General features: G+C 37.3%; 1 protein-coding gene across 1 annotated transcript in view; it reads right to left on the reverse strand.

The window, feature by feature from the left end:
* Positions 1–45: 45 nt before the first annotated feature.
* The window catches only part of LOC110471410 (neuronal acetylcholine receptor subunit alpha-7), a 79576-nt gene continuing 60130 nt past the window's right edge, over positions 46–19491 (reverse strand). The window contains exon 12 of the transcript XR_014957596.1: positions 46–18715. The gene's annotated coding sequence lies outside the window, so the exon portion shown is untranslated. The remainder of the gene's footprint in view (positions 18716–19491) is intronic.

The following is a 19491-nucleotide window of genomic DNA, read 5'->3' on the forward strand; positions in this document are numbered from 1 at the left end:
GTATCCTTGCCTCTGTTCTATATTTGAGTTGTGGGTGCTTATTAAACCTTTATGGTTTAATAAACACTCCCCAGATTTAAAAGCAAGGCCCATCTTGCTTTTTCTACGTTGATCCTTCAGCGACTGCATCAGAGGTTCAGGGCCCTGGGGGAGGCGTCGCGCCCCCTTCAAGCGCGTAACGCCAAGCGCACCGCGACAGGGCTGGAACGAGAAGGGGGATACACCACTGGGCAGGATTAGCTACTGACTCCTGTAGGGACTTCCCCCATTTTCCTCTTCTAGTTTGCTCTGCTGCCCTGTGCTTGAACTGTCTCTGCACAGACTCCTTTGTGTCCAGTTCTGTGTAATCCCTCCACGACCCTTTTTATCATGTTAAGTGCAAGGAATATTCCTTGGGTAGTTCAAAGATTCTGTTTAATTTTTTCCTAATATATCTTCATATTCTTTTTGGTCTAAAAACACAGTACAGCTGAGTTTAAATATGGCTTTATCAGTGAGAGGGTTTTTATACTCCTACTCTCTTACACTGGTGCAAATTCTTAATTGATAATGAACTGTAGAGATGCTACAGAGATTATAATTTGATTTGTAAATTTTTATTGCATTTGATAGTGCATGAGAAGAGAGCAATGTGGCTTGACTTTAGGCATTTTCATGACAGCTAAAGAAAACAGCTGTTATTGTAGACTGAACAAACGTCACTACAAATCTTGAGAAGTGGTCATTATGAAACCTCACAACTGCATGTTGTGCATGCATGCAGAGAAATTATCTGAGTGAAAACACAGTTCTTAAAACTATTCCCTTCTTTTTAAAGGATGGTTAATTCCTTCATCTCTGCAACTGAAAGCTAATATGCAAAAAGGGGAAAAATTATTTAAAAATTAACAAGTCCAGAAAGGTCGTTAAACCCATGATGTGCATATTAAGTATCTACTTGTACAAACTTCTCTTTAGCTTGAATGCTTCAGCCTTTTGGCTGTGTGTCAAATTATGTCAGAGACTCTGATCAATAAAGAAGCTGTTGGCCTCAATGCTGCTTCCAGCACGGTGTCTATCCAGGAATATGTATGAATTTGGTGTGGGTGGGACTTGGCATATATGTGTGTGCACATGCACATACATTTTTTATTAGACTTATACTGATTCCATAAATGTAGATGATTAGGACTGTAAAGCAGTTAGCTCAAATATTGTGGGGTTTTTTCTTAGGCAGTAAGAAACTGGCACTTATAGGCTGCTGTTTTGAAGTGCTGCTGCAGAAGCTTTGCAAGCTGAGCATGCCAGGCACGCTGCACTAAGCTGGGCCAAATTTGTGTAGTACAGCCCATGCCCCTGGAGAGTCACTCTCTGTGAATGCTGTCCTCCTTTAAGATAGAACCCTGGGACTTCACTGCTGCTTGTCCTGTTTGTCCAAGGGTGCCTAATAGAACTGTTGCTGTGAAAGTGAATTTTCTCTTTCTTTGTGAATGAGGGCAATTAGGTGTTGGTGGTTTTTTTGATAGTGGGAGTAGGTAGGAAAATAAGCACAAGTATGATGTGTGAGGGAAGATGATGAATCTTTGTCTTCCTCCAAAATGTAATCAGAGTTCAACCATAGAAAACCTGCAACAGGAGTGAGTTTAGACCTGCTACTGCCATTAGTTTCAGTATAATAAAATTAAACTGAAAATAGATTGTATTTGTGTGCTTTAAAACCAGTCATTATCATTTGGTATACTGATGAAAATGGGCTGGGGGAAACTGGTATTTGTTGATGTAAATCCAAATTAATGTAATAACCTTTCTCTTCTGGATGAGTCAACAGAATTAACAAATGGTGTAATCTCATTTATTCCTCTGTGGTTCATATAAGTAGTTCATAAATAGCAAAAGAAATGGTATGTCAGGGCTGCCTCTGATATAAGAAGGAAGGGATAAATGTGCTTTATTCTCATCTACAAATCTTCCAGTTCCAAGTGTATCCTATCGTTTCAGAAAAGACCTTATAGTTTTATAAGGCTATTTGAGACCCTGTTGTAGATCACTTATCCTTTGAAGATAAATGTTTATGAGGCTATTTGGGCTATTTGCCTTGCTCCAGCCCACAAATGGCAGAATAAATATAAGGGAGAAAAGTTTGAAAGCTGAGGAGTTTCTTGACTCTTAATTTTCATTAGGAGTAAGTGAAAAGCTGGAGTCTGCTCCATGAAGACATGAAGAGATCTGTGTATTCAAGTGCTACTTAGCCCACCTAACTCAGGGATTTTGTGTCTACCTCTAAGATCTGGACTTTATCAGAGTGAATTACATGTTGAGATTATAGTTCTGTCTTTTAAAATTTGCTTCCCTGAAGTATTTGCAAGTATTGTCACAAGAGAGCTGTTTCTAAGTGTTTGTAGTGGGTGCCTGTCCTTGTTTTCTTTGCTATGACATTCTCTGCTCAGGTTTTTTTTATTTCAGAATGCCTTTGTTCTGGGCCAAGGTAGTATATAGGAGACGCTTTTTTTGAGATGGCTTATCTTTCCATTGTGTTCCAGTGAGAAAACATTTCAGCTCCCTCAAGCTGTGGTTCTAGTCAGCTGGCTCAGAGAAAAGCTGTAATTGGAATATGAAAGAGAAAGGTATTTTCCTAGCTGAAATTCTGGTGGAAACTAGATTACACTGCAGAGATTCTGAGCTGAGCTTCCTGGCGTGATGAAGAGCTTTCCTTCAGAAACAGCTTTTGAAGGTGGCAGTGCAGTTCTTTACCTGACTTTTACCTGTTTAGAAATAGGAGCACAAAAGGAGTGGCAGGTACCAGAGCTGTCCTTTTCTACAAATTATTCCATGAGTTATCTCTGCCTACATTTTTGTTTAAAAGTAACTGCAGAACTGAGTTTGCAAATGTCAGCAAGAACTATAAATAACTAAGGGATGCAGCCAAAACTTCACTTTTTTCTTCAGACTGTTTCCAAGTTTATCTCTTTTTTAAAAATAAGAGGGTTTGTGTTTCAGTTTTTCAGTTTAATTGGATGCAGTTTTCCCCTGCAGATTATTCAGAAGATGAAGGCTTCATTTTTTTTTTTTTGTCTAATTCTTTTTGTCCTTTTCTTTTTGTCCTTTTTTTTCAATACTCCTATACATATTGTGCAAGATTTGAATCTTCTGGCAGCTTTTTAATGGAGCAGTTTTCCTCCTGTCTAATAATTTTTGAAACCAGTTTACATGCTGATGAATCTTTTATCCAGGAAAGAATTTTGAGAGCACTGACTATGATATCAAGATCATTAAACTTTGTCAAGCCTTTCAGTAAAGATGCTTATCTTTTAGCTTATCCCAGTGTTCCTTTGCCAGTCAACCCCTGCAGTCAGTAATAAGAGAAGATGGCAAGATGTGTCAAACTGACACCTAATGAATGCTTTTGGCAGCAAGGGGTAGTTGGGTGATTTTGAGATGAATATTGCTGAAACCCCACTGAACTTCAGGCTGTGACAATGCTGGGTTCTCACTGGGAAAGTGCAGAAGGCAAAAATGGGCCGTGGTAACTTACTAGCTTATTGATCAGGGCAAATCAAGCTTACATCAGTGGGGTGTCAGTGGATGCATGGTGATGCTTTTAGAGTATACCAAGTCACAAGGCAGACTGACTTAGGTTCTGGAATGGAGCTGTGTTGTGGGTAGGTGGTGGGGAGACAGAAACAGAGAATTCCTGCATGCAGTACTCAGTCTTCGCTGCTTGTCATGCCTCTGGTTATTGCTGCTGCTGGTTCACTTTCTGTCCTTACCTTGGAGCTCTCCACTTCTCTGCAGTGGTCAGTAACATCTGATCTGAAAACTGTTGTTAGGGCTGTTTACTGCACACTTGGTGCTATTACTATTTTTTTTTTTTATGAGAATGCATCCTGCATTTTGTATATTCAAATCCTATGAGTAAAACTGTGTTAAAGTTTGTATACTTTATTTCCAATGAGGTAGGCTGTAAGGGCTCAAAAGTAGAAATTGTGCAAGTTCAAAAGAATTGAAATACCCAAGTGATCAAATCCTTCTTCTGGTGCTATGACAGATCTACAGCTGATACATCTTCACTATAAATATCTTCTGTGTTCCAGAACTGCTGCCAAAACCAGCAGTTTGTGATTTGGAATACCACCTTAGTAAAAGGAAGACAACAGGAGCTGGAAATGTTTTAATCCTCAGCTCTAATGGATTTGGAAATTATGTATAGTTTTGACCTTTCCCTAGATGATTCTACATCCCTAGATGTAGCATATAGCCAGAAGTCCAGAAGGTGCATGGGCAGGTTAATTTGGTATATTTATCTAGGGTTACTATTAGACTAAAGCAACCTAACTTTTTTTGCTTACTCTGTTACTCTGGGGTTTTTTTAAAATATCTGTTCAGGTGGAGAATTTTGTTATTTAGCTTTTTGTCATTCTAGTTGTCTTCTGTAACTTGTTCTGATCTTTAGTAACTGATGGAAGCTAATTGATCTGAATTCAAGTATTGGAACAAATTCAGAAAAGAAAAGTGATCTTTACTGCAATTCTGTTTCCTTTTGATAGTAATTTTGTCAGGGCAGTGTTACAGCTGCATTCTTGGCTGCTGCTCTGTCTTTACCAAGCCTTTAAAATGCATGAATTTGTTGTTTATAATGTAGTTGACATTGCTAGGAAACTCATATTTATTCTCAAGGAGGTGAAATATCAGCATCTGATCCTAAGTAATTACATGAAAGGAAAAGGAAAACTCATTTGCTCAGATTGTCTTTTCATTTCTTTGACTGAGTTATTTGAGTATTTTGTTACTGTTTTATTTATTGAAAATGAGTCCTGAAGTAATGGAGTAAAAGCTCATTATGCAGAGTGATAAACTGGAAGAAAAATAAATATTGATAAATGATGAGTATATACAGTTTACTCAAATGAGAGTTAAACTCCTGAGATTCTATGCTTCATTTATAGTAAGGATTGTTTCAATATCATTATTTTACTGAAAGAGAAACTCAGTTGTAGAAAATCAAAACTACTTTTCTGTTTTGACTGGGATGTTTTGTACTATATGTAAGTGGACCAATGTCCTAAATCTGTTGTCATCTTGTTTCTGACTCATACACATGCATTTGAATCCAAGATAAGCAATTATTTTTCATATATCTATTGCTGGGCTGTAATGGAAAAGTGACTTGGATCTGCAAAGTGCAGCCAGATCTTCAGGTGTTGTGTGCCCTGGACTAGTATACAGGAAACTTGAGAAATTTTGAAAGGTAATACTGAATTATTTTTCTTTAGGGTGAGAAAGGTAAAAGGAATTCTACAGAATTCATAATTCTTAATGTATCCTGTTAAATGCCATCTCATTATTGCTGAGTCACTCAGCTCTTCAAGGAGGCATATTGAAGGAAAGCTAAAGGGTTATCTCCAGAAGTGGGAAGTCTTGTTTCCTTCCTGTATTCATGTGGAGACACTTTCTTGGCTGTAACTGGAAAAAACACTGGAAATTAGAGATAAGCTTTGGGGGAATACACCTGCCAATATCTAGAGGGAATTGCTCTGATCTTAGAGTCTGTTCTTGCATTTGGCAAGAATTCTCCTTCACTCCTCTGCATGTCTTTCTAGGCTAATCTCTCTAGATTTGTCTGTTCTGGCCCAAAAATAGAGCTATAGACAGGAGTTTTCTGGTAGCTGTTAGTGGCCTAAATGCTTCCTCCTTTTCAAGAAGGAAGACAGAGGCCAATGCTATAGGTCTGAAACTCTTTTTTCCTTGACATCCCATCTGTATGCGCTTAATTTGTTCCAGGGGTCAGAGTTTTGTTTGCATTACTGTCACTAGTCATGTCTTTTGAGAGGCATTCCAAAAGGAAACCTCTTAACTGAAAAAATATTTCATTTGAAGAGACACATTTTATTGTTTTTCATCTTAAAAAAATCAAACCAAGCTCCCAGGGAATGATGGCTAACTTTTCCTCAGTGAGTTGTCTCTAGATTCACATGAATACCTTTTGCTTCAAGTAGCAGCTGGTAGCTCATTATTGACTGGGAGCTGTGCTGTACTTTTTGGTTGACACACAGTTTGTATAACATTTAGGGTTGGTTGCCATACAGTTTGTATAACATTCAGTGCTGTATAGTGCACTTGCAAAAAAAGAAGACAAATCTCAAGTTAGAATAGGTATGGATGCCATATGGCTGGCTGTACCCAAAATCACCATCCCTGCTTCTCTGCATTCAAAAAGAATATAAAAACTGGGAAAAAAACCAAAAAAACAAAAAAAAACAAAAAAAACCTTCCCGAGTTACTGAAATATTTTTGTTACTTTTTAACCAACTTTCTCTTAGTAAAACTATAATAGAATAATGTTATGTTTTTAAAGATTCAAGTGTTACTCTATAAGAAAAAAGAATAATTTTGAGGCCATCGCTTCTGATTTAAACATTTTCTGCGATTTCTGTAATAATTTGTCATGACATAGAAGTGTTTGAGCTGACAATACTCCAGTATAAATCCTAGCTGAATATTTCATCCAAATATCAGCATATGCCATGCGTTTCCTTAGTACCACTGTTATTTGTACCTTAGTTGGGCTCCACCAATATTTCTGCTGTGATGGGAAAATGCAGCAACTGAGAATCTCGTTAAATAACAACAAAATTTCGCTGTGAGGGTGTCTGTCATATCCTTTGCCTAAGAGTCTGGAAAGGCATTTACTGACATGGAAATTCTTACACTGGCATTCATTTATCACATTGCACTTTAAAAATATTTGAGTCCTCCTGGCCTGTGGCCCTGTTGCTCATGTTTGTCACCATTTTAATGTTTTTTCCATGCTTTCCGTTTGTTATACTGACAGCAAATAGAGGCATAGTAATAGCTTGATTTGGAGGAATTTTAGTCAAATACACATTTTTGTATAAAGTTCCCTTTTTTTTAACATAAAGCTTGTCACATTATGAAGGGAAGATGTCTTTGCTATCTTTTCTTTTTACTGAAAAACCCATTATGGATTTGTTTCTTACACTAGGAAGCCTCTGTGCCTAAGAAGTTTGTCCTTTAGAAGTAGAAGTCAATATAATACCCTCTCTCAAGGCCAGTTTCCAGTTCCTCTCAGTTTCTTACTCAGAGTTGGTTTGTTTGTTTATTTATTTTCCCATGCTCAATCATTGATTTAAAAAATCCTTTTTTAACCTTTCTATGCAGTCTGACAATTGCCAAAGTTTTCCCTCCTGTTTCTCTGAGTTTCTCCCTAACACCATTCGGTCACTGAAATAAACTCTTGTAGCAATTCAACATATGCTGTAAGCTCTCGTGTGAGAGGGAAGGTTGGTTCAACCTTCTTCCTACTTCAGTTTTCTAGGTGGTTGTGATCAGAAGGGTCGTTGTTTTCCTGAGCAAACAAACCAAAGGCAGCTGATGCAGGTAACCCCAGCAAGCCTGGTTACATGAGAACATCCTTACATTCCCATTTTCCTTGTGATTCAGTCAGAACATCACTGCTTACATGGGTTGTGGAAACAATTTTCTAGTTATTCTAGACTACTTTGAGTCATTCCTCAGTCTTGGCTCACAGTATGGCTAGAAGATTACTTTCCATGTGATGGGATCTTAAAGCTTTTGATTTTCTTTTGTCTGTAACTCTCCATGTGGTCTTGCAAAGGGAAAGAGGGAGATACTGCTGATTTCTTTGTCTCATACCTGAAAGACTCAGGAGGAGGATCCAACAAAGTCAGCCCCTTGTGCTGTACTGTTACTGTAAGAATCTGCAGACAGCTGGTAATATATACAGTAAATAGAGGCCAGAATGTTCCTATTTTATTCCCAGTTTTATTGAAATTGTAGAGATGAATGAGATATCAAAAAGAATTGCCACAGAAAGAAACTGCCTGAATTTTAATCAGGGTCAAATCATTGAACACAGCTGTGACAGATGAATACAAAATTTAGTAAAGTATCTATTGCGAGACTGTAAATTACATTTCTCAAATAGTTGGCATACTACTTGGCAATGTAATCAATCTGGGTTAAACACTTGCACATAAATTATCTTTTGCAAACATTTCCTTGAGATACAGATGATGAACTCCAATTATCGAAGAGATAAATGCTTTGTCCTTGTTCATGTGTTTGGAAGAGGTTAAACAGCACTTGTTTGTAGCACTAAGGGAGTTTATTTTGTCTTGAAGGAGTTATTACTAGATTAGAAGCTGCAGAGTTATGTAAACTTTTGAAAAAGCTTTCCTACTTTTATTGCTGGAGAAATTCAATCATTCTGGTAGGACATTGAAATGAAAAGATATAATCTGTGACCTGGGAAAGCAGTTTAAAAAAGGAGGGAGAGGAGAAGAAGATTTGAAGATGTTTCTTCAGAACTACTTTTATTAGGCATAATAATATCAACTCAGACCTCATGATGGAGGCAGACACACCAAACTTCTGTAACTTAACATACATCTTGTGTGCAAGTAGCAATTCCTAATGTGTTTTTAATTTAAAAGCATGTTGTTCAGAATATACAACAAGTAGCATGGTGCAGTGCTGGCTGCAAGAAAAACCCACACTGGTGGAGTCTGAAAAAAGAACTCAGTGCTAGAGAACATCCAGTGTAGCATCTGAAATGACCACAGAATGCGGTTACACAAGTCACACAGGAGCCACTGTGAGTACGACTGGAAATGTGCACTGTCCAGCCCCAGCACAAAGGGACTTGGCAGAGACTGGGACTCACTGACAACGTCTAGAGCCAGCTACATGACTCATGCAAGCATTTACAGTTAGATGAGAATATTTGATAAAAGCTGGGTATAAAACCTGCTACAGCAGCATCATAAAGATGCCAAGATGAGTATCAGTCATATGTTAAGTATGAATAAGGAAACATGAAATTATCCTCTGTTTTATGCAAGTGTTATGTGCAGAGAAAAATATGGGTAGCTGCTGCTGCTGTTTAACAAAAGCATGGCAGCATGTCTTGGAAAGTCCAGAATAAGAGGCTTTGGGGGCCTGTGCCAGTCAGCAGGGAACAGGGTATTGTGTGTGCTTCTAAATACAGTATGAGTTTAGAATAGTTCCAGAGAACAAAATGGTTAGACATAGGAAACATGCACTAGGATAATCAGTCCTAATCCTTACAGCTTAATCTCTGGGGAAGTGCAGTATGTGTCCTCATTTTCAGCAAGAGAGTAAACTGATGGGCAGAATTTATCCTACACACATGTAAACCATGATGTTCCTGTTTCAATAGTGTACCATACAGTAAAAATATACCTGAGAATCTGTTCTTCTGCCTGTGTCATTCCTCCATATCTCAATGTGCAGTGCTGCTCAACGCTTCTGCTAAATTCCCTATAGTTTACATAAACAAGACATCAGCATTATTTATGTCTTCTGACATTAAGGCCTTTCATTCCTGTTGTAAGAAGAGGAATTCTGGTGCTTAGTTTGGCAAAGGCATTCCTCGAAAAATTAAAATGCAAATGAGCAATATTAGCAGATGGGTCCTACAATACCTTGAAAGGAAGGCAATTTTCCCAGAGAATAAAAACTGCCAAAGGGCTGCTACAGTACAGTTATCTTGAATTAGGTACTCTTCTTCTGTAAGATAATGACTTTTTGTCTTTTGATGTAGTCTGGCAAGATCCCTCAATACTTTAACATTGAAATTGCAGGGAAACAAAAATTTAATAATGTCAATTATTAGTGGTATAATTTACTGTCTGTGTCCCTTCCTGGATCTGTCATCTGTTTTCTTCAGTGAGAATTAATTGGGTATTTTCAGGTGTTAACCTAGCAGTTGGTGAGTCTTAAACTATTAGAAATAAAAGATCTAAATTCAGGAAATTGTTAAAAGTGGTTATTACCGCTCACAGACTAAAGTTGGTTAAACATTTTGAGGAAAATGAATTTGCAAAGTTATGGACAAAATATATGGACAAAATATATTTACATCTCAGAATCATGTATACTGAGAGCCTGATCCCTCGCTCCAGCACACCTGTGATGTTTGTGCTGTACTGTAGCTATTGGTGTTACAGCCTTTCTGCTGATATTGAGCTTGGTGTCCTATGTAAGGGACATGATCCTGTGCAATGCACTGGGCAGAGACTGCACCAGCCCTGGGTTCTTCTTGTAGCTGGGCAGCTGAGTTGCTGTGTGACTCTGATATCTTGGTGTTTATGAGTGCTACAGTGAAGCTGCTGAAAATGTGTGTCTGCAGAACAAGACTGAGATTTCAGTTTGTTATCTTTACCTTCATAGCTGGTTATATAACTTGTAAGCTCTGTGGTTTCTGCAGTGCAATGGATGTCTGCCTTGCTGTCCATGCAGAGGCTGGCAGGGGGAGTTTGGGTCTCCTTTACACAGATTTTCAATCATGTAAGTGGAAGCAAATGCTACAGCAGTAAAGGCATTGGTAGCTGACACTTGGCACAGCCAGTGGCACATCTCTTAGGTAGCAGATCAACCTGGCACACAGTCCATTTGTAGCCTCCATGGTCAGCTTGCTTAATTACATGTGCCCATTGTTACATTGTTTCACTCAGAGGCTATTGATGTACTACCCATACAACTTGTCTTCTGTCATTCATCCTTTGGAAGGTTGAAATAAATAAGAAGTTAGACCCTATATATTTTCATACTTAGGGCTTAAGACTCAATCTGGAGCTTTCATATGGAAAAATGAAATAAAACTTGGAAATATTGAAGTTCATCTGTTCCCAGGCAGGCAATATTAAAGGCAAGTGTCCTTTCAATGGTTTTCTTTAATACCTCATTTTAATTAATGACTCAGATATAGCTGGAAATCTTGAAAATAAAAGAGAGTCTCTGGAGAGTTATTGACAGTTGGCATGTATGGAAGTTTTGTAAAATAATTACTGTCAGTCTGTCTTCAGCAAAGACGGGTTGCAGTGTTGCTGTGGCAAGAATAAACAAGCAATTTTTTTAATTGTAGCTTGTTGCATTTCAGAATAAGAGATGTTATGAGAGTTGGATAAAAGCTTTCTGTATGGTTCTGTAACACATGCCTCACCAGGCCGAGTACAATCTGACTAATCAGTCACTCCTGATTTAGCAGTGTAGTTTTGCTATAACAGTATGTTCTGGTGTTACTGATTTGGTTTGCCATTTTCACAGTTGAAGTAGAGCTGAGCATCTGATGAATTGTGCCCACATCACAATCTCCTGCAGCAGCTAATGACAAATGTCATGGCCAGGGGCACTCCCACCTTCCTGTCCAGCTCGCAGTTCTGTAATCTTGTAGTACTGATGCACTACAGGAGGCTGTTTCCCTTATTAGAGGTGTCTCCTGAAGAAAGCCGGGCCAAAAGAATTTTAGGTATTTCTTCTGTAATGTTTAACTTCCTTTTATCAACCAAATCCAAAATGCATTTGACCTGGTGCTCTCTTGGGGTGGCAGGGGTGAGAACTGACAAAAGGAAGGACAGAAACTTCATTGAACATTTACATGGCTGCCATCAAAACACTTCCAGAATTTGTGTAGTCACATATGCTACTTTCAAGTGCATGTGTATTTGAACAGAAATAAAGATAAATAAATTAAACTGGTTTTGATACAATTAAATAAAATCATATTTCAGTAGTTAGAGCCTACTTTGGGATTCAGCGCTTCATCACTGTTAATTATGTAAGACTCAAATGCAACAAAAATGTGTCTGAATACATCTGGTATTCTGACTGCAAAAACTGTGTATTTTGGGTTGCCCACATTCAAATCAATCTGAGTTTCCTGCATATTTTAAATATCCAAAGTATCTTAACGGAGAAAATATATGGCAAGACTTAGATTAAACTTCTTAGGCTGAGGACCAAATCTCCACTGCAGAGTTACTGTGTACTGCAGCTTTCTATTTGTAAAAGGGGAGGAATAGAATACAGTGAGAGACTAAACATACTTAAGGTTATGACATGTTCAGTGACTCTTTAATAAATGTATGAGTTTTTAATCACTGGAATAGTAGAAGCTCCTTAGACTATTATATAATAGCCTTAGCAAATCTTTAAAAGAATCATCCAGATTCAGACTGTGTCCTTATGGGATCTGTATGGGTGTAAATCTACCAAGTTCTCATTGATTTCTGCCTTGTGTGAGGATTTCATGTATCGTTCATCAGAAATACAGGCACCCTGTGCATCTAATGAGCTTAAGGGATTAATTTAATTGTTGTTTTCCCTAAGAAGGCTAACTTGACAAGCACACAATATTGATCTTGGTGTCACTGTTTAGGAGTCACTCTACTATGATATTTTGTTTACATCTGATGTGAAATTGAATATTCATCCATGATGTAAGGAGCTGACAGAGAAAATTTCCCATGTCTAAAATCCCAGTATTTTAGACATCTTGTTTCACGTGACATCTTGCTCTTTGAGATTATTTATTTCCACATCCTTTTCATTATTCAATGCTGATGCTGCTTGGAATGTTCTCTATCAGTGCAGTTGCTTGTTCTGATTTTAATCTCAAGATGTCAACTTGCCTTTGCAAACCTATACTAATAGCAATATATAGAAACATACTTGTCAGCTTAAGAAACCTTTAATGCTTAAGGGAAATGTAGAGTTGGTGATCTGGCTCAGTGTAATTCACAAATAATATGACTGAACTGGATTTTTGCTGGTTGGATTTATCTGGTTTGCAACCTGAATAGTAAGTAGAATAAAATCATAATAGTGACATCCCTAAACAAGCATTCTTGAGATTGAAGCTGTATCAATTTTCATTATTTGTAGGAAATTCATGTTGTGGAATGTTACGGCCTGACGTGTTTGTTTTTCTGATGTGCAGCAGTCATGTTATTCCTAAATTAAAATGGACTTCACTTCATATAGCCAAATCCAAAGCCTTCAGCATCCTCATCCAAAGGTGCTCCTTTTGATATATTCTCCCAGTGCATATCCATCCTGCTTCCATGAGAATGCGCCCTCCATTGCTGGGTGTACAGCAGCAATATTCAAAAGCCAGGAATGCACCAGGAGATTGATCCATAGCATGCAAAACCCTGCCCAAAAATGAGCAGTCAGCAGTGGTGTTCCAATGTACTGCAGCTTAAGTAAGCAAAGAAAGGACATTTCCTTACTCAGTGTTTTAGGTAAAAAATAATGAAGCTCTCCATGGGAAATTATTTAAGTGAGTTGCCATCATGAGGTAAAAATTTCCTGCCTAAAGAGTCTTACTAAGGCTGGGGGAGGAGAAGGAGGGAGAAGAAATTTATGGGCAGCAAGTTTCTCATATAATGATACCTTTTATGTTGTTACTTTATTTTTGTGGAAAAGTCTTTTCAAACTCAAAACTCTGCAGAAGAAATAGGCTGTACCTCAAGCAACTGAGTCCTATAACTGCCATTTTTGAAAGATTTGTGTACTAAAGGATTTAGAATTCAAATGTGTAATTTTAGTTTGTGTTGAAAACATTAATAAATTACTTTGCAGTTTTGTACCAAAATAGGCTTCTGTTGTGAAGCAGAGGTTTCTAGTATGCAGCTATAAATTGCTGGCTTACAGTCCTTCCGTCCTACAAAGTCGCACTATCAAAATTTAATAGGATTTATATGCTGTGAAAAAACAAGAACCTTCAAAATCAATCTAAGATTTGACTCATCTTTTTAAAAGCTGATAGGAAAAAAGTCTTTCTTCTTATCTGGCTTTCCTTTCACTGCTTTGAAATTTAAGGATGAACCAATCATCTAAAATGTTTAAAGCATCAGTAATTACAGTAGCATTTTACATCTATCAAATCTTTTGTTGATACAATCTCTTGTTATATAATATGATCATGGGTGATAAAACAGAAATAGAAAGACTTAGTGTGTTCTGTGCTGCTGTCCCCTGTTGTTTTCCCACTGCTCTGTGCACTCCTCACTGGGAGTAAAGGAACTTCAGCAGGCTGGTCTGTAGCATTCCGTAACACTGAATAGGCACTGTGGTGAAACTGGCAGTGTTGGGACTTGTGTTCCACACATCCAGCACAGTGTCCTGCTAGGGATTAGTTTTATATTTCATGTGTGTGCAATGAACTAACTGGATTTAGAATATTTAAATTCATCATTCAAAATGTGATTTTGTCCTTTCGTGTCTTAGAGCAAAAATGCAGCTGAATGAATTGGAACACTTCTGCCTAATTAATGAGTTTTATGTGTCATCTCATTTAAGAAGAATATGAATGATGGATTAAATACTGCCTGTCTTCCTCCATCATTACCAGATGCGATTGTGCCAGTGTTTGTCTAGTTAGCACTCATGCATAAGTGAGGAATGAATGGGATCCCTGCAGTTTGTCCTGATCCACAGACTTGCCAGTGGGAATACAGAAATGCAAGACTAGCAAAGTTTCTGCTGTACTGGATTATGTAGCTGTGCAAAAGAACCAGCTACCAGTCACTCAAAGAGCTGGAGGTTTTCAAAAGAGTGGAAATGCAGTCACAGAGCATTTGCTAAGAGCAGCAGAAGTTGCCTACATAGTCTGGAAGGCATGAAGAGGCTTCAGGGCACCTCTGTGTAACAGACTGAGCCATGACTCATTCAGAATAGTTTGAAGGTCTGCTGGAATTCTGAATGAGAAAGAAATGATTATGAAATTGGTGCATACATTTTGATTGAGAAGTGAGCAGTTTTTCTTGTACTCAGACTATTTTCTCAGCTTTCCAAAAGCAAAATTCAGATTGATTAGGAATCATTAGGAATGGTTCATTAGGAAGAATTAATTGGAAATATTACATCTATACGAAATGCAGGATCCCACCTTAATGAATAGAAGTTGTGCTCTTAACAATGAGTGACTTCTGCTCTTCCACAGGCTTGGTTTTTTCCTTTTTGGTTTGTTTTGCTGCCTCTTGAAGTGTGCATCAGCACTGTAGTGATACAGCTGCCCTTTCAGAGACATCTTTCTTAGTAACATACCTGGTTAACTATAAGGCAAAAACTAAGATTTCATTTAAAAAAGAAAAAAAATCTATTACAACTGTGAGTGCTTATTGATTGAGGGTAACAGTATTATGTTACTTCAGGAGATTTCCCTGATTCAGTCCATTAGTCAACCCTGAAATGATTTCTCACAGTAGGGCACACCTCCCCTAGATAGGAGTGGAAGTCTTAACCCTAAATGAATCTCTCTTCTGGATCCGGAACAAACAGTAGGGCATTTGTTCAGTTATCTCTAGTCTCTTATGGACTATTGGATTTCTAACTGCACTTTCTCATACTGAGTGCTGAACTCTTCATGTCCAGTGTTGACCCCCATCCCTTATCTCTGGAGCTTACTGCACTACTCATCAAGAGCACACTTTTCTTAAGAGAAGGAAGTCAACACTGCTGAGTTGCTCTTTCATGCTAGTGACTGAAACCCTCAGATGAAAAAAAGGGGCAGGAGTTAGCAGCCATGTGAATTATTAAAATCAAAACAACTGTCTGCACATTCTGGCAAGGTATTTCTTACATAATCAACATTTCTGTGGTTAGCAATCCTATTTTCCTTGAGATACAGAACCCTTATGAGTTCTTAATCATAACTGTGTGCTACAAATATGGTATCAGATATCTTTTTTATTAACTTTCCTTCTGCTGTAAAGAAAACAGTTAAAAATATTCTAATCTTTCCCTTTGATATGCAGTCAAGTACCCTTTTGTAAGCTGTTAATAATGTTTTAAAATACATTTTCTCAAATTTATTTTGGAGAAATGTTGAAATCAATTATGGTTACTTTTTTAGATGGGTGGTTTTTCTTGACAATTCAAATTTCCTGGAACTATGAATTTATAGAAGTATACTTCCCTTGCACTAAATAATCTGTTTCCATCAGTGAATTCTATTTGTGAATCCTTAAGCTTACAGAAAACAAATTAATATGTCTAAATAAGTGAAACATAGGTTATGTTGTTGTGTGGCAGCAGTGGAGGGGAGACAGTAGTTTTTTCTGAAAATCCCTTTTGATTGGCACTGATAAAGGATAAAAGGAAGTATGTCAAATTAAGTGGGTTTTATGCATTATTGAATTGAAATAATTTTACCCTAACAGATAGGTATTTGTCTATTGCTGACAAGAACACCCAGTCACTCTTTCATTGATTTTTGCCTGGACACATCAATATGGCTTTGCTGAAACAAGCAAAAGCAGCTCATTATCTTCTTTTGTTCTTTTCAATTCATCACCCAGGGCAGTCCTGTCCTTAAATTGTTCAATAAATCTCACCACACCATCCTGAAGGCTCTGAGCACACGGGGCTGTATTTTCTACCCTTGAATCTATTTGTTGGCACAAGCATAAGCACAATGGACTCAAGGATTGCCAGCTGTCTCTTTGATATAGCTCTTCATCTGTCTTTAAAAATAGAGAACTACTTCTCTAATTTTTAAAACCATGTTTTTTCTTGTCAACCTTATTGTGACTTTAAATTTTAATTTTCTGTCATTACTTTACCTGATAATGCAGAGATTTTAATGAGCAAAGTAAGATTATTATTCTATCCCACATTTGAATTCAAAAACAAAAGGGGGACTCTTGCCCCAACTGCACTTGACAGAAATTTCTCTGTTGAGTGTCTGAACATGGACAGCTCTGAGAGTATAGATTACTGCTCCTTTTTAAAATTGTATCTTCAAATTTGTATAAGCACAAAGGAACTTGCATTCAGTTGTCATAAGGCATAATACCTTGTCCAGATTTTGCTGGTGTTCAGGCTAAGGTTCAGGGGCTTATAGACAGCATGAGGCACTCCCTTCTAATGCTGTACAGTGTGAAAGGAATCAGTTCTGTGACCAGCTGGATTTACAATGTTGCATCACCATATATACATATGTCATAATGGCTTTCCCTATGTCTTTGACTCAGCTGGAGTTCTAGTTTCATTTATTGTTGTCCAAAAGTTTGTCATTGGAACGTTTTTTCAATACAATACTTTTTTCAACAGTTAATCTGGAAATTAATAAAATGGAACAGATTTAATTAAGAACAGGGTAACAGTCTTTTTAAAGAGAGGTGCTTTATATTCCAAAAGTATCCTTTCAAGTGTTCTATAGAAAGCATGTTTATTTTAACTATCAGTAAAATATAGCCTGTATTAAGGCAGAATGAATGTGAACTGAGATCATCAACAGAATGTAGCAGTTATTGAAATAGCACCATAATTCAGTAAAGCAATTCTGGTGTATTGGTTCAGTATAAAGCATGCATGAGATGGATTCACAAACAAAACAAAATTAATCTGGGCAGCAAAAAAACCATGAGAAGGTGAAGAAAGTATAAACTGCAAATTAATTCATATACTGTGTCCAGCCAGTCAGAATTATCTTAATAAATCTCTGTAAACCGAGCACATCAATCAGTATTCTATGTGTTTATGCTAGGAGACCTAGTAAATATGATAATTTGTCATATACTTGCATGGTTAGTAAAACAAATGAGTTATATTTTATATTAGCATTTTACTCCTGTAAGTCTTGTAACCATCTTGCACTTCACATGCAATTTATGCCATGATTCAAACATTGCTCTAGAAACTGATACAAACTTCTATCTGCTCTGGAAAATGGCAGAATGTTTTGCATTTTTCAGAAATATATTTGAGATTACAAGATTCCTTTTAATCTCTGTGTCACATTAAGTCACTGTTTCACCATTGTTTTTTTTTATTACTGTACAAATTTATGTTGGCTTCGCTATTTAGATCCTTTAATGTTCTCTACCTTCTCTCTGTCAGTTAGCTGTTTGGATAATGCACTTCTTTATAAAATTCTTTAAAGCAAATCATATTTATTAATGCCCTCATTATGGTATTTGACAAAGAATTCATTGCCTTATTCTAGGAAAGAGATCTTATTGGATATTAGTGTCTCATAAAAGTTCTAAAAGTGAAATCAGAGTAATTGATATGTCAAGAGAACTTTAGTGGGCTACGGTCTCAAGTTACATGGCCTACAGAAAAATCTTACTACAGTTCACAGAGCTCTTAATAATAAAAGTAGCAGTACATGGACAGTGGTGCTACAGAAGGAGGGTTTACACAACCTTCAGGTTACTCTTTGAAAAGTAAAGACACCTCCCTAGCAATTGTGTCAACTTGAGAATCAATTACAGTGAACCTCCAGCTACTCCTAATTCATACAATTCTATTCTAGATTGTTAGTATCTCATTTTATTCCCTTAATCTCTGGCTCATATTTATTGATTTGTATTCTGTGCAATCAATATGTCTTTCAGTATGGATTGTGTCAGTATTTGTTCTTTCAGGATTCTCATGGTATCATTCATCAGTCTTTCTCCAGGGCTTCCCAGGTACTTGCTGCAGTATTACGTAAGCTGGTTACAGGATCAGAATTGGCTTCTGATAAGAAATTACCTCTCTTCCCCATATTCTTCCCTCCAGTTAAGAACAGTTGCAAATTACAGCTGCTACCAATTAAGTAAAAGCATAAGTAAAGCTTCTTTGTCTCTGTGCAGCACATCTCCACTCACATGCAGACTGCTTTCACTGCAGAGGTAACCCAGAGCCTCAACCCCCAGATTCCTTTCCTTCTGTAAAAACAGAATTTTTTATACCATTTTGTTTATACCTCCAGTGTAGTTTGCAGCAGGGGCTGTCTCTGCTGTTCTGGTGAGTGCTGATGATTTCCAAGGTCACTCCCGCTGGAGTGGCAGCAGACTGAGTGGGTAAAGCATCTAAGGGTGCTCTCTCCTTTGTAGTCTTGTTAACACAGATATGGGGCTTGCGTAAAACTGTCAGATGTTTACACAAAGTCGGCTTCATTCACCTTGAAATAAAAATAAAAACTTAAGTTACTTTTTTCAGTTCATGACATTGTTAATATTGCTGAGATGGTGAAGAAAGACGTTAACATAATTGTTCAAAAGATTTTGTAAATCAGATTTGAAATCTTTTCCAGATCTTTACATGGGTTTCCTCACAAAAGTTGTGACCTATTGTTCAAATCAAGTAAAGGTTTCCCTTCAGCAGAAATTATGTCAATTATGCTGATGTTTTCATTAATTCTCTAGTGTAAGGAAGTTTCCTCATGTCATATTTGTAGTGGAAAAATTAATTGTATTTCAACAGTGGCTTTCTAGATCATGCACATTAGGCAGCCTTGCCAAGCTATGCTAAGAGCATCTGCTTGTTTACATATTGTCTGGTTTCCTTTAAATGTTCAGTAGTTTGCACTACTCAGCGCACCAGGACTCTGTTATGTTTCCTTATTTAAAAAAAGGAAATAGAGTTCCAAGGGCTTGGTATATTATTTTTGTAATAAAACATGCTGAGCTGCTTCTTCCTAGAATCTATGATTATAGGTTTTATTGGCTTGGGTTGATTGAAAGTTGAAGCTTTTGCTTTCCTGGGTATAATTACTGTCCATATCTAACCAATGTATATATATACTGAATGTATCATACTTGTTATACATACATCACACTGTATGTATAATACTTGTTATCTTATAGCTGTGTAAATGATAAACCGGCATACTAGTCATATGCATTAAAACAGAATTGGATTCCCTTTAATACTGAAAAACATCCAGCCTTTACTATT

Source organism: Lonchura striata, chromosome 10 (genome assembly GCF_050655825.1).
Source record: "Lonchura striata isolate lonStrDom1 chromosome 10, ASM5065582v1, whole genome shotgun sequence".
NCBI lineage: Eukaryota > Metazoa > Chordata > Aves > Passeriformes > Estrildidae > Lonchura > Lonchura striata.